Here is a 17,606-nt window from a genome sequence, read left to right as displayed (position 1 = left end):
GAAGCGGGAATCCCGTCGTGTCCGAGGACGGCTTACGAGGGAAGCGGTGACACACGAGTTTGTTCTGTCTTCCCAAATCTACACAACCTTCCTGGATTCGGAGGTTCCACGCCTGAATAAAGAGAGATATAGTTCTGAGAGTGAATCACCGTGTGGCTCATGGCCGACAGCTGCTTTGAGGGAAGTAGGGGAGCTGCAGGAGCTCTTCCTGTTTGGGAAACGTAAATAAAAATGAGGACTTGTGACGCATTTTTCAATCAGTCGTTGAAACTGGTCATCTAACGACAGGATTCATAGAACCGGCCGTACGTCGCTGATCCCAAGGTACCACTGGTCTGGTGTTGACGACCGCGGCTAAAAACTGTCATCGCGCTCCAGTACAGTAGATTCTCATTTTTGAAGCCTCGCTTTTCGAGTTCAGCACAACTTTTCTTGTTCTTCAGTGGAAATAGTTTATTGCGTTGGTCATTGCTTGTAATGTGTGCATGCCCGTTTATATCTTTCTGCTAATTTGTTGCGCTGTGCTACCTTCTGAGTGTTGCTTTTTTGTTTTTGCTAAGAATGCAAGACCTGTGCTTTGAGCCCAGCTCGCAGCACTCACAGGATTTAAGCCAGTTTGACTGGTGTGTTTGTCAAAATGGGAGAAAAATAAGGTCAGAATACTTCCTGCTTTCGTCTGATTATTGCTTCAACTGACTGTTCAGGTCAAGCTTGTTAGAGAGTGTTGTTTACAATTCTCACATCATAATTGTGTCATTCTCATATTATTATTAATATTAAAGCCAATCGAAAGCTTGAATTTTGCTGGACCGCGGGTACCAGTATTTGGTCTTATTCAACCTGAAGTAAGAGGAAGGTGGAGTGTAAAAATACTACTAATTAGGCTGTTACTCGGTGTGGTTGCCCACCTGTGCCGTGGTGTTGCCTGAAGAGAGGGATGATTTTCCTCTCTCTCTCTTTTCAAGCCCATTTATTAAGGTGTGTTTATTGTTCATAGTGACCTGGGTTAAGTGTCCTGAGAATTATATTTAAGGCCGTAGGTCCCAGTCGGCAATTAAGTACAATTCATTACAGCAGACATACAGCCCTACAGGGGGAAAGGTAAGAGCCGTGGCAAAACACCGCAGCGAGAAGGCGAGAGAGAAACAAAGGGAGGGAGGAGGGCGAGGAGAGATTGATGGGGAAAAAAAGAAAAACAGATCCCGCGTGTGGGAGGGAATGCAAGTGAGAAAAGAGGCAGATTAACAGTAGAGAGGAGAGGAAGAATACGGAAGTCTCTGCTGGACCAGCGTTACTCGCCAGGGCAAGCTAGCCAGCGTGGCTGCACCCTCACCTGATGGCGTGCTCGGTCCGCGCCGGCACTCCTCTTCTCACAGAGAGTTTCACGCCTTTCATTTGCTGCATTTTGATAGTGAGATTTTAAGATGTGGGGGCTGTTTTCTTACCCTGCAGAGCGACGGCCTGACGCTGGCGAGCCTTTTGAAGATGCACCCCCCCCGGCTGGTTGAGGGTGGACTGTTCAGAAAGCTTTTCTTGTTTACTGTGTGAAACTCACCCAGAGCACTTGAACTAACTGGATTTCTCATTTAGACCCTCGGTCATGTTGGAGTAAACACACACACCTGCAGACGCAGCGCGACACTTAGCTCAGTAGCTGCATCGATCGCCCCTCGGTAACGTGCTGTGTACAACCATATTATTAAGATAATCATTTTTATTTCATTTCATTTTGTTTGTCCCAACCTTCACCGCTCCCTCGAGGGGGCTTTTCCCCTCTCTTTATTTCGCTTTCGTTCTACTCCTCTTGCGAATTTGAATAAAACACATAAAAATAGTCCATCTCCCCCAATAAGAACTACAGGAAAAACAAAATAAAAAGGAGGAAAACGAACAAGACGACATGAGGAAAGACAATATTAGGATTCACTGTGGACCTGCACGAATGAAACACAGGATTTGCAATTTCCCAAATAAGCATTCAGCTCATCTATAAGACTTCCGTGGAATATTAACACACGAGTCATAAGAATAATCTCCAGTTTTCTGATTTTACCGAGCCAACCATCACCACCACTCTAGGGGACATTCCTTCTTTGGTTTGCTCTTTTCATTTCTTCTTCCTGGCAAATAAAGAATAAAAAGGTGACGATTATCTATGATTGAAAACATTTTCACAGCCCAATGCCAACTACAGTAATAACTGAGAAAGAAGACCTCCACCTAATCTAGACTGACACAAATGAAATAGAGAAATGGATGTTAACAAATAATTAAAGGAAAGACTTTACTACATTGTTTTATCTCCTTGTCGAGGAAACACAATGATAATCAAAAGAACAAGAAGAGGGAAAAAAAGACTAAATTAGCACCTCCTCTGTACCGGTGTCAACAAAGTAGACAAATAGAAAAGGAATGCAGAAAATGGCATTTCTCAAGAACACGATCATTTTTTGTTCTATAGACCAACCATCACCACCTCCAGAGGAAACGCTTACTTTTCTGTTTGCTTTATGTTTCCTCTTCTTTCTTGTGACCGTAGCATAAACAGGTGATGATTCTATTTAATAAAAAAAAAAAAAAAACGGAGCCGCGTGACACCACCAAGTCACAGTGCCACGGACCTTGTAATTAATATTTCATCACAACATAGACACGAGACATGAGGTTAAATTCAGAGAATTGAGAGAAAACATACTTTGGCGTAATATGTATTGTTATTGGGACATGAAATGACACGTACGGGGATATAAGATGTAACACTGCCCCCCCCCCCGACCCCCCAATGACAACCTCACTAAGGAAGTTGAAACAAAGACACCGTTAACACTTCCTCTGGAAATTCGACTCCACAAATTCAACGTCGGTGTAACAGAAACCATTTAGTTCAGCTACAAGGCCAGAAGTCTCAGCATAGAAAAATAGCATCTCTAAGAATAACAATCCCATTTATGCAACTCAGCAATTTTCTTCGTCTGTGACGCCTTCATGTAATGCAGTTATACTGGTGACGCGAACTCATCCGGCCGGATTGACTTCACGTTTTAAACCGAATCCCTCTCGCCGTCTGAGTCTGGGTGTTGTTCATCAAGCAAGCGCAGCAGCCTGGAAGTGCACGTCCTGTTGCTGGAGGTGCGCTCCTGCTCGTCTGCGGGGTGACTGTGTGAGCGCCGCACGTGCTGCTCATAATGCACTTAATGCACTCGTTGTTGTCGCACATCATCAAGTAATTGAATCAACTCATTTAGCAGCTAGCAAATTTGCAGTTAGAGTGATTATATAAACTCATCAGCCAGCCGCTAAAATCGCAACACGTTTTAATGCAGTCAATGGATTTCAGTGTTATCATTACAGACAACAGTTGAGCTGCGTCCCATTTGTCATGTTTCTATACATGTCAAGAGCACTAATGTTCGCCTTATCATTTACCACCTGCTGCTAGCGCCTGCTGCAGATAGGTTTACTCCATCAGTTATAAACGATGCTATTCCTGAGCCGTGTTCGTGAAGACAACAAAAACATGGCAGTCTCTTCTCTCGTCAAACCGCTGGTGGCGTGTAGCTCACAGTAACTCCACGACAATGTGGAATTTCTCTGCTTAAAGGAAACACAAAAACATATCGGGGTTTGGTTTTGTTTTTTTTTGTGATTGTTTGGTAAAACCATTTGGTTGAGAATTTGTTTGGGGTCATGTGACTTCCTCCCTCACTTCTGCGGTACTTGCAACAGCCGAGGCGTTCTGTGTGCAGCTCTCTGCTGGTTTGCGTTGCTGCAGCTGGATGGGCGGTGGACTGTGTGTCACTGGGGACTTGACCAGCTCAGTCGCTCCGGATGAGTTTTGTCTTACCACTCGCAATATGAGGGGACGTAGGTTAGCGGTATTGGCTACCGCTCTGATACTTCAATACTGCAGTGTTACGTGTATTCTGGTTCTTGCCGCTCAGTGTTGGTAAAACCACCGTCAACTCGCTTGCTCTAATGTGTCACTGTTATATGGACTAGGGGATTTTTTGATTTGTGTCAGTTTTGCTGTTTTGTGAAAGGTTGGGGTTCACCGCTTTCATTCCCAAGTCGGAATTGAGCACAGTTCAGCGTAACACCGATGGCCCTCAGGGTGCTCGGAGCGCTTCATTTCACTTTCAATGAAGACGGTGAAATCAAGCTTCCCTGTGAAAGTGTACTGCATTGTATTGAGGTGCCTTATTGTTCACATTCTTCCCAACAGTTAACAAAGCATTAAAATGAAGAGAGAAATCATAATTCAATTCAAGTTGTTTTCCTCTATTCTTTTCATAACCGCCTTCTGAATTCTTTGAATGCCCCATTGATCTCCTTGTAAATAGGCAGCGGCGTATTCAGAGCCTATTTTGTGATAACAAAGATTGTTTGTTAAACTTCCTCACCCTCCCTCTTCTCCTCACACTCTTCAGAGGGCCTTTGGGGTGAATCTGAAAAGAAGACGCACTGATCTCTGCATGCATTATCATGAGACAAAATCCTATCCAGCCGCTGAGTTCATGAATGCTGCGCTATTCTTGTCTCTAAATACCTGTTTTTGCAAACCAGCGTCTCCCTTCCCTCGTATTACTTCTCTGCATCACCTTCCTACCAGCGTTTTCTTGCGCTTGTATTCTTTGGCTCATCGTTCTCATGCACATTAGCTAAGAGGTGTGTAATCTTTTTCTTTTTCCTTTTTCTTTTTCCTTTTTTTTTTTTTTTGAAGGAAGGCATTTCCCCCTGTAATCCAGCGTATGCCAGGTCTCACCCGGGGTCTTTTCATATGGAGGCAGATGAGGCCGTGCCTTCGGAAGCTTAGCATTCTAAACCTGAATAGCTGTTTGCGTTTCGTACTGCCACTGTCAACACTGCGTGGCCTCTCAACAAAACGCTACACAAATCTGCACTGCCAAGCTTTTTTAACCTTGCTGGGTGAGATTTTCTATTCACACTTTTGCGATGCGTGATGTTTTTCTTTTGGTCGTCATGTACTCATGCAACTAAGAATGCCTTTCAATGACTTTCTCCTGTCCTAGCTCTTCTCTGCTGCTGAAACAGATAAATAATGAGCGAAAAAAGGCAGCATATTGCCTTCCATAGGTTGGTCACAGCTGATTGGATTCATGGTTTTCTTTTTTCAGAGAAACCATAAAAGGATAATTGCAGCATTTTTCAACCTGAGCGCTATTTTCCCACGTGTTGGGATCAAGATGATCGATTACAACTCTGATGTAGCAACATAAGTGTAACCGCAAAACAGCTGCAGCTCGTCTCGTCAAAGTCGCCCAACTAAAAGAGTGGGATTTTAACACACAGATTGTTGTTGCCAGTGTCTAACGTCAAGATGGTCCTTCAGAGGAACTTGTCTAGCAAGTAACTGAATTCAAATAAAACTGAAATTGGAGTGTAGTGAGCAGATAATGAATGATTATGATAATGAATTTTCATTTTTGCGGACTTCTCTCTTTAAGCCACCCGTTCAACAGGTACACTGCTGGTTAAGTTGTTGGGTATGTGATGCTGGGGGAGAACCAGAAGAGAATCCGACTGCAGTTTGCTGTCAAGGGTAATATCAGCGTCTACTGAGGACCTGCTGTGGGAGCGCACTGACTGTTCTGGGGTTGTTATTGCACAGAAGTCCAATTAAATGTCCTCATCTAAGCCCTCAATCTTGTGACGCTCTGCTTTGGCTCAAATAAATACGGACAGCTGTCACATTTAAATGCGTCATTCACATCAAAATCAGATGAATCCTCATCCCTGAATTTGGAAATAGATTATTTTCAGGCAATAAAATACTCTGTCTGGATAGATCTCAAGGTCAGCCACCAAAAATAACAATCGGAGCCTGTCGCCGGGATGCCGCTGGGTCCGTCTCCATGGCGGTGCGGCTGTGTGTACGTCTGTCCTCTGCAAAGCTGCTGGGTCAGCTGCCAGCATTTCAGATGCATTGTGTTCTGCATTGTTGACTTGCTCAGACTCCGTTCATTTGGTGGTTACCCGTTGGTTTTCTGTCTTTGAGTGGTGAGTGGGGGCTGCACGGTGGTGCGGTGGTTAGCACTGTGGCCTCACAGCAAGAAGGTTCCGGGTTCGAGTCCCGACTCGGGCGTGGGATCTTTCTGTGTGAGTCTCCATGTTCTCCCTGTTTCTGCGTGGGTTCTCTCTGGTACTCCAGCTTCCTCCCACAGTCCAAAGACATCAATTTGGGGACTAGGCTGATTGATACTCTAAATTGACTGTAGGTGTGAATGTGAGTGTGAATGGTTGTTCGTCTCTGTATGTTGGTCCTGCCATGGACTGGCGACCTGTCCAGGGTGACGATGACGATGGATGGAGTGGTGAGTGCATAGATTATGTGGTTACATTGGCACATGGTGTTTTATTTTGAAAACTTCCTGGTTATCGCAGGGCCCTTTGTCTGGAGTGGCTGCGTTCAGCTCTTTGTGCTGGTGCATTCGCAGGTGTCAGTGGTGAAAACAAAACACTTTTAGTGAACGGACTTTACCTGCAAAATTGCTCCACGCCTTTAAACTGATGCTGTATTGTGGTCATTTTGATGACTATTAGATGCAAATAAAGTACTCTCTTTTTTATCCTTTTAAGTCATTTCAGTAGGCCCAGGTTGAAAAACACCAATCATCCTTTGATATTGCATTCTTTCTTTAGCAAATTTGTGAAGGACTGAGGTAGAAAGCACGACCAGTGGAGGGCTTTTATGACTCGTTAAATGGAAACAAAGAAGCAGGTACAGCATGGATGATTCCTCACACTGAATATATTTGTTTTTTGTGTGTGAGCGTTGTTGATGCTGCAGTTCTGTATTCATCTCACTTTTCCCTGCCTGCCTGTCTGCCCATGCTGCTGCCACGCATCACTTTAGGAGTCTGATGAACTATACCAACCTCAGATTAACCTCCAACCCTGTCTTTCTTCCCTTGCAATCCCATGCCATCACCGGAGGGGAGACATGCGCACACATGCATTGCACATGGGAGCTAGTACACACACAAACACACACACACACACACACACACACAGTGAGTGAAGTGGAGTTGCTCATTGACAGGGTTATAGAGAGGTTTAACATCACCTGCCCTCCGCTGTCGAGACAGGCTCCTCTAAGTCTGAAAGTTAATAGACTCAGACGTTCTGGGCTCTCGGAGCAGTACACAGGATAGTTTAACAGATTCAAGTGCAAGGACTTTTTAATTTGTTCAAACAGAAATTTTGTTTGAAAGTTCCAATCGATGAAAACATTCAGTACAAAGTATAGAATGTTGCCGTGAAGAGACAAAGGTTTTCCTTTGAATTATGAATAAAGAAGCATGAAAATCTCTAATCAGTTGAAGCGCAGATAACGTCAAGACGTGTGATTAATTTAGAAATATTAGATTACAGTAATACTTATTCTGGGCTTCGCTATTTTTCTCCTCAACTGAGTAAAGGCTTCTTCCCATGGGAGCTTAACGATGAAATAACGTTCATGACGAACTAAGACAGTCCCTTGTGTCTATATCCAGGACCATCCTGGTGCCTGGCTGACTCCAGGGACCGGGTTTGATCGTGTGTTGCTGATAGTACAAATCTATTTTTTGCAAATGATTAAATAGGAATAAAGCCCTCATCGAGTAAACACTGATTTTTTTTGTTGCGAACGATGAGACAGCGATTGGTTCTTCGTCACTACCCACATCTGCTGGGAGAGTGAAGATCAGTGCGGGATCTGTTGGCGGAGGAGCACTCTGTGCTTTGTGAGTTGGCATAGATCATTAACCGTTCTCCCCCAGGGGATAAACAAAATATTACATTCTTATTACCACACATTTTTTTTATTTGCTTCTTTTAAGACTGTACTCATTGTGTTCGTTTCAGTTTAACACTGCTGTTGGTTCGCGTAACACCTTTTTTCCACTGCACATCAGTAGGTGCTGGTGTTTTGTTTTTTTGAGACCTGGGTTAATGCTGCTAAAAAAGCAGATTTACCTCGTCCCTCTTGCAAGTAGACAGGAACGCGGCTATTGCACCAGAAAGCAGGGTAAACATGACAGTCAGAATCTCCTCCTCCCATCTGGATGTACCTGGAAGTCCCTCCTAGGAGGCCGGCCTGGTGGCATCCGGACTTGATGCTCGAACCACCACAGCTGGTTCCCTTCAACTCAAAGGAGCAGCTTCTCTCAGGGTCCCTCATGGACAGACGCCAGCCAGCCTCCTGAGGAAACTTACAGCAACCAGAATGCACTGGACTTTTTCTCCTCCGAGGCCGCAGGAATGTTGATGCATTAGCGGCAAAACACCGTCACTGATGCAGGTATCCCGGCTGAGCGACGGCTGCCCGTCTCTCAGTTTGATGGTGCATCACCGTGGGCCTATCAAAACTGTGAAAGTGCATCGTACAGTTCAAGGTCTGGAGGTGTGAGGGAGGTGGATATACCAATATTACCTCCTGTAAGGATACTAAGCTGGTTAAAAATCAGAAACATTACCTGGTTAACCTTTCAGTTTTTACTCTGATGTCAGCTTTTAAGACTTTCTTAACCAGCTGCTCAGATTTTTATTTAAATAAGGCTGTTAAACTATTTCATGGTTATTTTGGAGGACTTCAACTGCAGTGCAGTAAATCAGAATCAGATCATCATTTCAGACTTCGCTTCACTTGCTCCCATTCACTTGTCTTTCACCCTGAAACACCCTCTCCATTCTTTACGCTCAAGTGCAGTTACAGATTTGAGAACCCTGGAATAGTTTGGTGGATCATTCTGCTGTGTAGCTGTGAGAGTTCGTGCATGTGCCTGTGGTTTTATTCCTTCAAACCAACAGCAGAAGAGGAGACGTTAAGAAAAGAGAGCGCAACAATCTAGCTCATGTGAGCTAAGCCTAGCTAGCATGAGCTGCGGCAACGCACAAAAGGTGAAGATAGGGGTTTCAGGAATATGAGGTCATACAAAGTACATCGGACATCAATGAACTTCATGAAGTTGCAAAAACCCTGAACACAAAACACACAAATGTATGAAAAATGTGGCCTTAAGACAGATGGATGATGCAGTTTGATTGTACGAAATGTCTCTTTAGTCCACATTATTTTTCAAGGTTCTGCCTCTCTGTTGTCATTTCAACCTTGAGTCAGCTTCTTATTAGCTTTTCAGTAGTTACAATCCAACACTTAATAAAATGGTAGATAGTTTTTATGATCTTAGAGATGAGTAGATAACCTTCACACAACAACGGCGCTTCTGGCGTGTCTGACTTGTACTGCTGTCGTTATCAGTGGAGGGTTTCAGAGGTTAAACAAATAAAACAAGGACAGACCGCAGATGTTACACTGTCCCACAAAGACATGGAAAGAGGTTGGTACAACTTTCTGATTGCCACCAAAGATATAAAATGAGTGGGTTTTTTTTTTTCTCCCCTAAATTCAGTCTCTTAACTTTGCTTCTTCTTTCCCAGTTGTGCTGAGAGCTTTGAAGGCAACATCCAGGATACATGGATGTTGCCTTCAAGTCAGCCTTTCAGGGGGCAACATAAAGGCACTTCAGTAGACCATAAATACAAGTTTAATCAATTTCAGATGGTCTTTGACCCGTGGAGCCATGTAAGAACCCTCCTGAGACTTTAGTTTACCCACTTGGAAAGATTTTGGTGATCCTTTGACTTCACCTAACATCACCGGGAGGTTTCTCTGAGTGCTTGATTTGTTATAATATCTCCATAATGAACAGATTGCCACGTCCTCACAGGAATGCTGATATCCATAATGGTGATGAGCTGTGTCTCCATGAAATGTCAAGCTAATTCTAGAAATGCAGTAAAAGAGTAGAGGCAAAGGAATTATCTGGGTTTGGGCAAGTTGTAACTGTCCTTTGGTTCCACCTAGAATTGGGAATGTTGCTGCTTCGCTGGAGACGAAATCCAAGTTTGGGAATACCTGGGATCGGCAGCAGAAACAGCAGGTCAGTAACATGAGTTAAGGATTCACTACTTACCAGTTTATTAAAATTAAGCAGTTCCATTTCCCAGATTTGATGTGTATATAAACGGAAATCCTTTTAATGACACACGTTTATAGAGTTGTAGCTCACCCGTGTAACTAAGGGCTTGATGAGGCCTTTCCACCAAACTGGTACGGATTCTTGAACTGATGCTCTTCGGGATTCTCCGAACCTTGGCTCTATCGACGGAGCTGGCGTGGGTTCTCACCAGTTCTAAACAGATGGGGCGATTGGAACAACTTCAACCAAATCAAAAACAAGATTCCTACATTACATTTGCTAACATGCTGTTGATGCAATGCTCAGGGAAGCTCGCTGGACAGCACGTGCCTTATGATCCCGTTGGGTGTTGACCACACACGTGTATCACCATGGCCAGTGAGATGTCATCTTATTTCCCAAGGAAAAAAATGTGTGGAACAGATTGGAATAAAGCCTGTGAACGGGCATCCAACCCATCCCCTGCCAGCGGCTGGGGGGGGGGGGGCTGCTGTGTGTGTTGATGCATTTACAAACATCTGCAAGGGTGTTCATGCGCACCACGGTGGCTGTTCTGCAGTCTAGAGGAAAGCGCGAGCATGTACGCATTTTTATTGTAAGCATATTAGCATGCTGACTTTTATGAAACAATGCTGTGCCTCACAGAGCTGCTAGCATGCTGGAACACACACACACACACACACACACACACACACACACACACACAGAGTAAGAATCTTTCTAGTAGTCTTCAGAAGGCTGGGCCCTTTGCCAAACTTAATTATTGATGTACAGTTGCTAACAACCCAAACATTGATGAAACGCTACACCCGGTGTCAGTACAGATGCAAGGAAGACAAATCTTTTTTTCTTCCAGCAGACCAAATTGTTTTCCACGGCTCCCCTAACTGCTCGCTGGTGTCCAGGCATGTGTTAAAAGCCTTCCCTCAGTGCAACACGTCCTGGACACCCATTTCATTGTGCGGGTGCCCAACTCTGTGTGTGTGTGTGTGTGTGTGTGTGTGTGTTTGTAGATTTGACATCAAGGTTTCTCTGCTAGTATGACACATGTGTCCCTGAGGGTGAGGTAATCTGTGTTGAGGCTTGTCATCTTCATAGGTTGCCAACAATAAAAGTAGTTCCTCATCTCTGTGTGACTTGAACCACCCAGAAGGTTCCTCTGCTCCTCTGTCCAGACCCAGCAGGAGAACATTCCACTCATCCAGTTCACGGGAACAAAGACTGAAAAATAGACCTCTGTTGGACTGAATTCAGATCTTTGCTTAACATATTTCTGAATACATTCTAAAAAAAAAAAAAAAAGGTAATATTTAATCACATTCATTTCTGTCTTCAGGATCTCATCGCTTAAGATCAAGATGAATCAAGCAATTCCTCATATCTGATCACTGCCTTTGATTAAAGTGGAAAATGGGGTCAGAGGTTACGCTGAATCGTTACAAGACTGACACAGATAACCTGCTGCGGGGGCGAGCTACCGTCACTCCAAGTCCTGTTGTGCTGTCAAGATCCTCACTCAGGCTTCTGTGAGTAAAGAGAACATTTGAGTCAAGGGTAAATGTCATGGTTACATGGATACCCCCTGTTAACCACCTGTCCATAACATTAGAGACCAGAGGATCCAGAGTGGATACAGTAATTGTCTTAAGTGTGTGTGTCTGTGTGTGTGCGTGCGTGCTTTTTATCCGCTCTATTAATTAGCATGTCTTATATGGGCTGTAAGCATGATACAGAACAGGACTGGATCTAATCACATTGGTTTGCCTCCCCTAGACATAAAAGAGGTTTTATAGCTTTAGCCGGCTGTAATGCTGAATATGAACTACAGCGCTGATGTGTGTGCTACATCTTCATTCAACCAAGTAATGACAGATTTATTTGGGGAAAAAAAACAAAACGCGACGTTCCACAATGCATTTGAAGAATTAGACCCTCACTTTGTATTGAATATACTTGCTTTTCATCCTCTGTACCTGTTTTGATGTTTCAAAGGAAAATGTCATTAAAAAAATATATACATGCGGAACAAACACCAGTCAGCTAAAGGAACAAACACCAGTCATTTAAAGGAACAAACACCAGTCAGTTAAAGGAACAAACACCAGTCAGCTAAAGGAACAAACACCAGTCAGTTAAAGGAACAAACACCAGTCAGCTAAAGGAACAAACACCAGTCAGCTAAAGGAACAAACACCAGTCAGCTAAAGGAACAAACACCAGTCAGTTAAAGGAACAAACACCAGTCAGCTAAAGGAACAAACACCAGTCAGCTAAAGGAACAAACACCAGTCAGCTAAAGGAACAAACACCAGTCAGCTAAAGGAACAAAAAAACACCAGTCAGCTAAAGGAACAAACACCAGTCAGCTAAAGGAACAAACACCAGTCAGTTAAAGGAACAAACACCAGTCAGCTAAAGGAACAAAAAAACACCAGTCAGCTAAAGGAACAAACACCAGTCAGCTAAAGGAACAAACACCAGTCAGCTAAAGGAACAAAAAAACACCAGTCAGCTAAAGGAACAAACACCAGTCAGCTAAAGGAACAAACACCAGTCAGTTAAAGGAACAAACACCAGTCAGCTAAAGGAACAAAAAAACACCAGTCAGCTAAAGGAACAAACACCAGTCAGCTAAAGGAACAAACACCAGTCAGCTAAAGGAACAAACACCAGTCAGCTAAAGGAACAAAAAAACACCAGTCAGCTAAAGGAACAAAAAAACACCAGTCAGCTAAAGGAACAAACACCAGTCAGCTAAAGGAACAAACACCAGTCAGTTAAAGGAACAAACACCAGTCAGCTAAAGGAACAAAAAAACACCAGTCAGCTAAAGGAACAAAAAAACACCAGTCAGCTAAAGGAACAAACACCAGTCAGCTAAAGGAACAAAAAAACACCAGTCAGCTAAAGGAACAAAAAAACACCAGTCAGCTAAAGGAACAAACACCAGTCAGCTAAAGGAACAAACACCAGTCAGTTAAAGGAACAAACACCAGTCAGCTAAAGGAACAAACACCAGTCAGCTAAAGGAACAAACACCAGTCAGCTAAAGGAACAAACACCAGTCAGCTAAAGGAACAAACACCAGTCAGCTAAAGGAAAAAACACCAGTCAGCTAAAGGAACAAACACCAGTCAGCTAAAGGAACAAACACCAGTCAGCTAAAGGAACAAACACCAGTCAGTTAAAGGAACAAACACCAGTCAGTTAAAGGAACAAACACCAGTCAGCTAAAGGAACAAACACCAGTCAGCTAAAGGAACAAACACCAGTCAGCTAAAGGAACAAACACCAGTCAGCTAAAGGAACAAACACCAGTCAGCTAAAGGAACAAACACCAGTCAGTTAAAGGAACAAACACCAGTCAGTTAAAGGAACAAACACCAGTCAGCTAAAGGAACAAACACCAGTCAGCTAAAGGAACAAACACCAGTCAGTTAAAGGAACAAACACCAGTCAGCTAAAGGAACAAACACCAGTCACCTAAAGGAACAAACACCAGTCAGCTAAAGGAACAAACACCAGTCAGCTAAAGGAACAAACACCAGTCAGCTAAAGGAACAAACACCAGTCAGTTCAAGGAACAAACACCAGTCAGCTAAAGGAACAAACACCAGTCAGCTAAAGGAACAAACACCAGTCAGCTAAAGGAACAAACACCAGTCAGCTAAAGGAACAAACACCAGTCAGTTAAAGGAACAAACACCAGTCAGCTAAAGGAACAAACACCAGTCAGTTAAAGGAACAAACACCAGTCAGCTAAAGGAACAAACACCAGTCAGCTAAAGGAACAAACACCAGTCAGCTAAAGGAACAAAAAAACACCAGTCAGCTAAAGGAACAAACACCAGTCAGCTAAAGGAACAAACACCAGTCAGCTAAAGGAACAAACACCAGTCAGCTAAAGGAACAAAAAAACACCAGTCAGCTAAAGGAACAAACACCAGTCAGCTAAAGGAACAAACACCAGTCAGCTAAAGGAACAAACACCAGTCAGCTAAAGGAACAAAAAAACACCAGTCAGCTAAAGGAACAAAAAAACACCAGTCAGCTAAAGGAACAAAAAAACACCAGTCAGCTAAAGGAACAAACACCAGTCAGCTAAAGGAACAAACACCAGTCAGTTAAAGGAACAAACACCAGTCAGCTAAAGGAACAAAAAAACACCAGTCAGCTAAAGGAACAAACACCAGTCAGCTAAAGGAAAAAACACCAGTCAGCTAAAGGAACAAACACCAGTCAGCTAAAGGAAAAAACACCAGTCAGCTAAAGGAACAAACACCAGTCAGCTAAAGGAACAAACACCAGTCAGCTAAAGGAACAAACACCAGTCAGTTAAAGGAACAAACACCAGTCAGTTAAAGGAACAAACACCAGTCAGCTAAAGGAACAAACACCAGTCAGCTAAAGGAACAAACACCAGTCAGCTAAAGGAACAAACACCAGTCAGCTAAAGGAACAAACACCAGTCAGCTAAAGGAACAAACACCAGTCAGCTAAAGGAACAAACACCAGTCAGTTAAAGGAACAAACACCAGTCAGTTAAAGGAACAAACACCAGTCAGCTAAAGGAACAAACACCAGTCAGCTAAAGGAACAAACACCAGTCAGTTAAAGGAACAAACACCAGTCAGCTAAAGGAACAAACACCAGTCACCTAAAGGAACAAACACCAGTCAGCTAAAGGAACAAACACCAGTCAGCTAAAGCTGTGTCTAGACAATATCTGGAGGTGTTCGTAAAACTTGAACTTTGCTCAAAGAGCAACAATGCACTTTAATCATTTTGGACTGTAGTGATGATGATAAACAATTCAAAAGTAACTGTTGACTCAGCGGTGGCTGAAGCAGTTGGTAATCACGACTTCACTCAGCTTTTCCTCGCGTGAGGATTTGCTTTACGTTGCGAGAGTGCTGGCACCCGCCTTAACACCTGAATCGTCCGTCATGTGCATGCGAGCGTCGCCATGGGGTCGATAATCAGTGTAATCGACAGTCGCAGCTCCACTCCGGGGTGTGTCTGTTGTTTCCTATCGTGAAAACAGCGCGATCCCCCAGGCATTGCCGTAGAAACGCTTTGTTCTGTTGGTCACGTAGTTAAGTACAGTGCATTTCAAGGATGAGGCCCAGTGCTCTGTGTGTGTCTCACGTTGGCCTTGCCTCCTCCGTTTCCACCCCTACTGGTATATCAGGAGAAGCTGTCTGATGATTTCTGAGTTCGAGACACTCGCGCTTGATCATTTATGCTCATTAGAAATGTCACAATATTGGGACTTATAAGGAGCCAATCTTCATTCATTCAAATAGAGGTCACCCACACGAGGTGTCTTCTTCTGTAGACTATAAATTGCCTCTCTCCCTTCATCTAGCTTTCTCCGTCTCTTCCTCCACCCATCCCATCTCAGCGTTTGAGAAAGTCGACAGAATTTAAATAGGATAAATCACAAATTTGATTAGGTGAATATTCCCCGTGATCTGGAGGGCAATATGGAAGAAAGGTGATGAATTGAAAATGATGAGATTTCATTCATTTCAATTTTTTTTTTCTTTCTCTCTATCTGGCCATCCACCATCATCCATCCCCAATCAGGAGTTGAGTTGAATAATCTACCAGCAGGAAAATAATGTGTAGTACTTCATTAGATGGAAAAGCTCTCTGGTGTCACTGATGTTTCTTAATCAAGAGGCTGTTGATGAATCCTGATCAGGACCCTGACAGTTCCAGCGGTCTCGAGGTTTACTGCAGGAAATATTCAATCTTTGTACGACGTTTGTAACTGACGTTTCATGATGCTGTGAGAACTAAGTTGCTATGAACGAAAACTCGAGGTGGCTCACACAGCAAGTACCTCTGACCATGTAATCTAATCGTGAAATAGGACATTGTGATTTTCTTAACCTTGATTTAACCAGGAACCATCAACTGAAAACCAATTCTCATCTGCAGCGATGGCCCGTCAAAGAGGCGTCAGCAAAAACAGCCACTTTGAGGTCGTTTCCCCTTATTTTGACGTCACTTTGCGTATTTGGGTTGTTTTTCCACTTTTGTGCCGACTCCTGCGTGTTCGCGAAAAGCGATTGTATCTGCGTTGGGAATCTGTACCCTCATCCACAACAAGACCCGACCAAATTCTCTTCACCTTTGCCTTGTAGGTGGCACGACATCAGTAAACCCGCCCGTACAGGCACGCCGCGGCTAGCGTCAAGACACGTGGCTAAATCTGTCCATTTTTTTTTTTTTATCCTCAGATATTTTAGCTACAGGACCGATCCTAGTGGTTTAGTTTTTATACGTCAACGCTATGCGGCGTGTCAGTTGCTAATTGGCTAAAGGTTCAGCCTCCTCGCTCGAGGACAAGGGTTTTATTCGTAGGAGTCTGACGACTGCTCCTCAGGTTTTCAGGAAGTGTTTTTCTCTCTTGTTGTGCGTTGTGCAGTTGCAGTATTACACGCCACGGTGCGCTTCACAGTCGCTGTCATTTCAGAGACGCTAACAGAACGAACAAAGCAAAGTAGCCTTTTTTTTTTTTTTTTTATTAAGAAAGCAAACAGGAGAGCACACTGTGCATTCCGTTCAGCTCCTTGCTATTTTGCTCTCCTCAGCAGGAGTTGAATCAAAGATGTGTTACATCACAGGTTATAAATTGAGGGCACAGCCTTGATTTTGTTTTTTTTTTAAAGTGTGATTAAGTTTTATTCTATTTGTCTTAATTATTTTATGACTGCAAAGTTGCCAAGCGTCAGTGTTCGATGCTAATGAAAAGGAATTAGAGCAAGTTATTGCAGACATGAAATGGCTTGCGTGCTGGCTCTGTCGAGATATCCTTGGAACAACGCTCAGAGCGTTAATAGGAACACAAACAGCTTCACGCAGTCATGTAGCTCACAATGTTTTATGTATACTGTAGTATTAAAACCCATTAGAAAACCATGGAAACCTATGACACAATTCAGTGTGCGCTTTTCTGTCGTGCCTTCATTGCAGTACTGATGGATGACCTTTTTTGAGTGGAACGGGATGTCAGGAGATCAGCGGCGCGATGAGTGTAGCAGTCGGAGTATTTCTTGGAAGTCGCGTGTTTCCATTTGAGTTGATGACTGAAAAAAAAAACTTAATGGGATGGTGGAAGTTTTAGTGGATGATCAGCAAATGGAGTAGTTATATATTCTATGTACAATACTTTGAAATGCTCCTCTATGTGTTTTTACTGCAGTTTTATCTTTTTATTAGGTTTATTTTGCATTGTTTTTTGAAAATAAAATACCAGCGATGTGATATATAAACTCCAGTATGAGATGGACCTTTTTTTCCCCACTTGTTTCCTTCATTGAAATATTTATGTGTCTGAATAAGTTTTTGCTGGTACAATTTCGTTTGGTTAGCGTTGAACTGTGAGAGGCCCCTAGGAATGCCGCATTTTTTTAGTCGAACCCAGCAGCTATCATCTACAAAAGCCAGTTTGATTTTAAAACAGGATTTTGGATTCTTACAGAAATAAGTTTTGTGCCAAACACATTTGGTTTCATGAGCTAATCATCTCGAACAAACACAACCTCTAAGATTTTTTTTTTTTAAGCGTAAATGCAATCGTTAGTGACGTGCATTAGCTGCTTGTTAGCAACC

General features: G+C 43.3%; 1 long non-coding RNA gene across 5 annotated transcripts in view; it reads left to right on the top strand.

The window, feature by feature from the left end:
- Positions 1-17,606, top strand: part of LOC147262366 (uncharacterized) — a 136,250-nt gene that overhangs the window by 37,202 nt on the left and 81,442 nt on the right. For all 5 annotated transcript variants that reach the window (XR_015112539.1, XR_015112540.1, XR_015112543.1 and 2 more), the window contains exons 2-3: positions 9,869-9,944; positions 11,320-11,509. This is a non-coding gene — a long non-coding RNA (uncharacterized LOC147262366). The remainder of the gene's footprint in view (positions 1-9,868; positions 9,945-11,319; positions 11,510-17,606) is intronic.

Source organism: Aulostomus chinensis, chromosome 4 (genome assembly GCF_037954235.1).
Source record: "Aulostomus chinensis isolate RoL2024-O1b breed Wild chromosome 4, RoL_Achi_v1.0, whole genome shotgun sequence".
In the NCBI taxonomy this organism is placed as follows: domain Eukaryota; kingdom Metazoa; phylum Chordata; class Actinopteri; order Syngnathiformes; family Aulostomidae; genus Aulostomus; species Aulostomus chinensis.
Note: the sequence above shows the minus strand (reverse complement) of the source record. Positions and strands in the feature narration are given on the sequence as shown.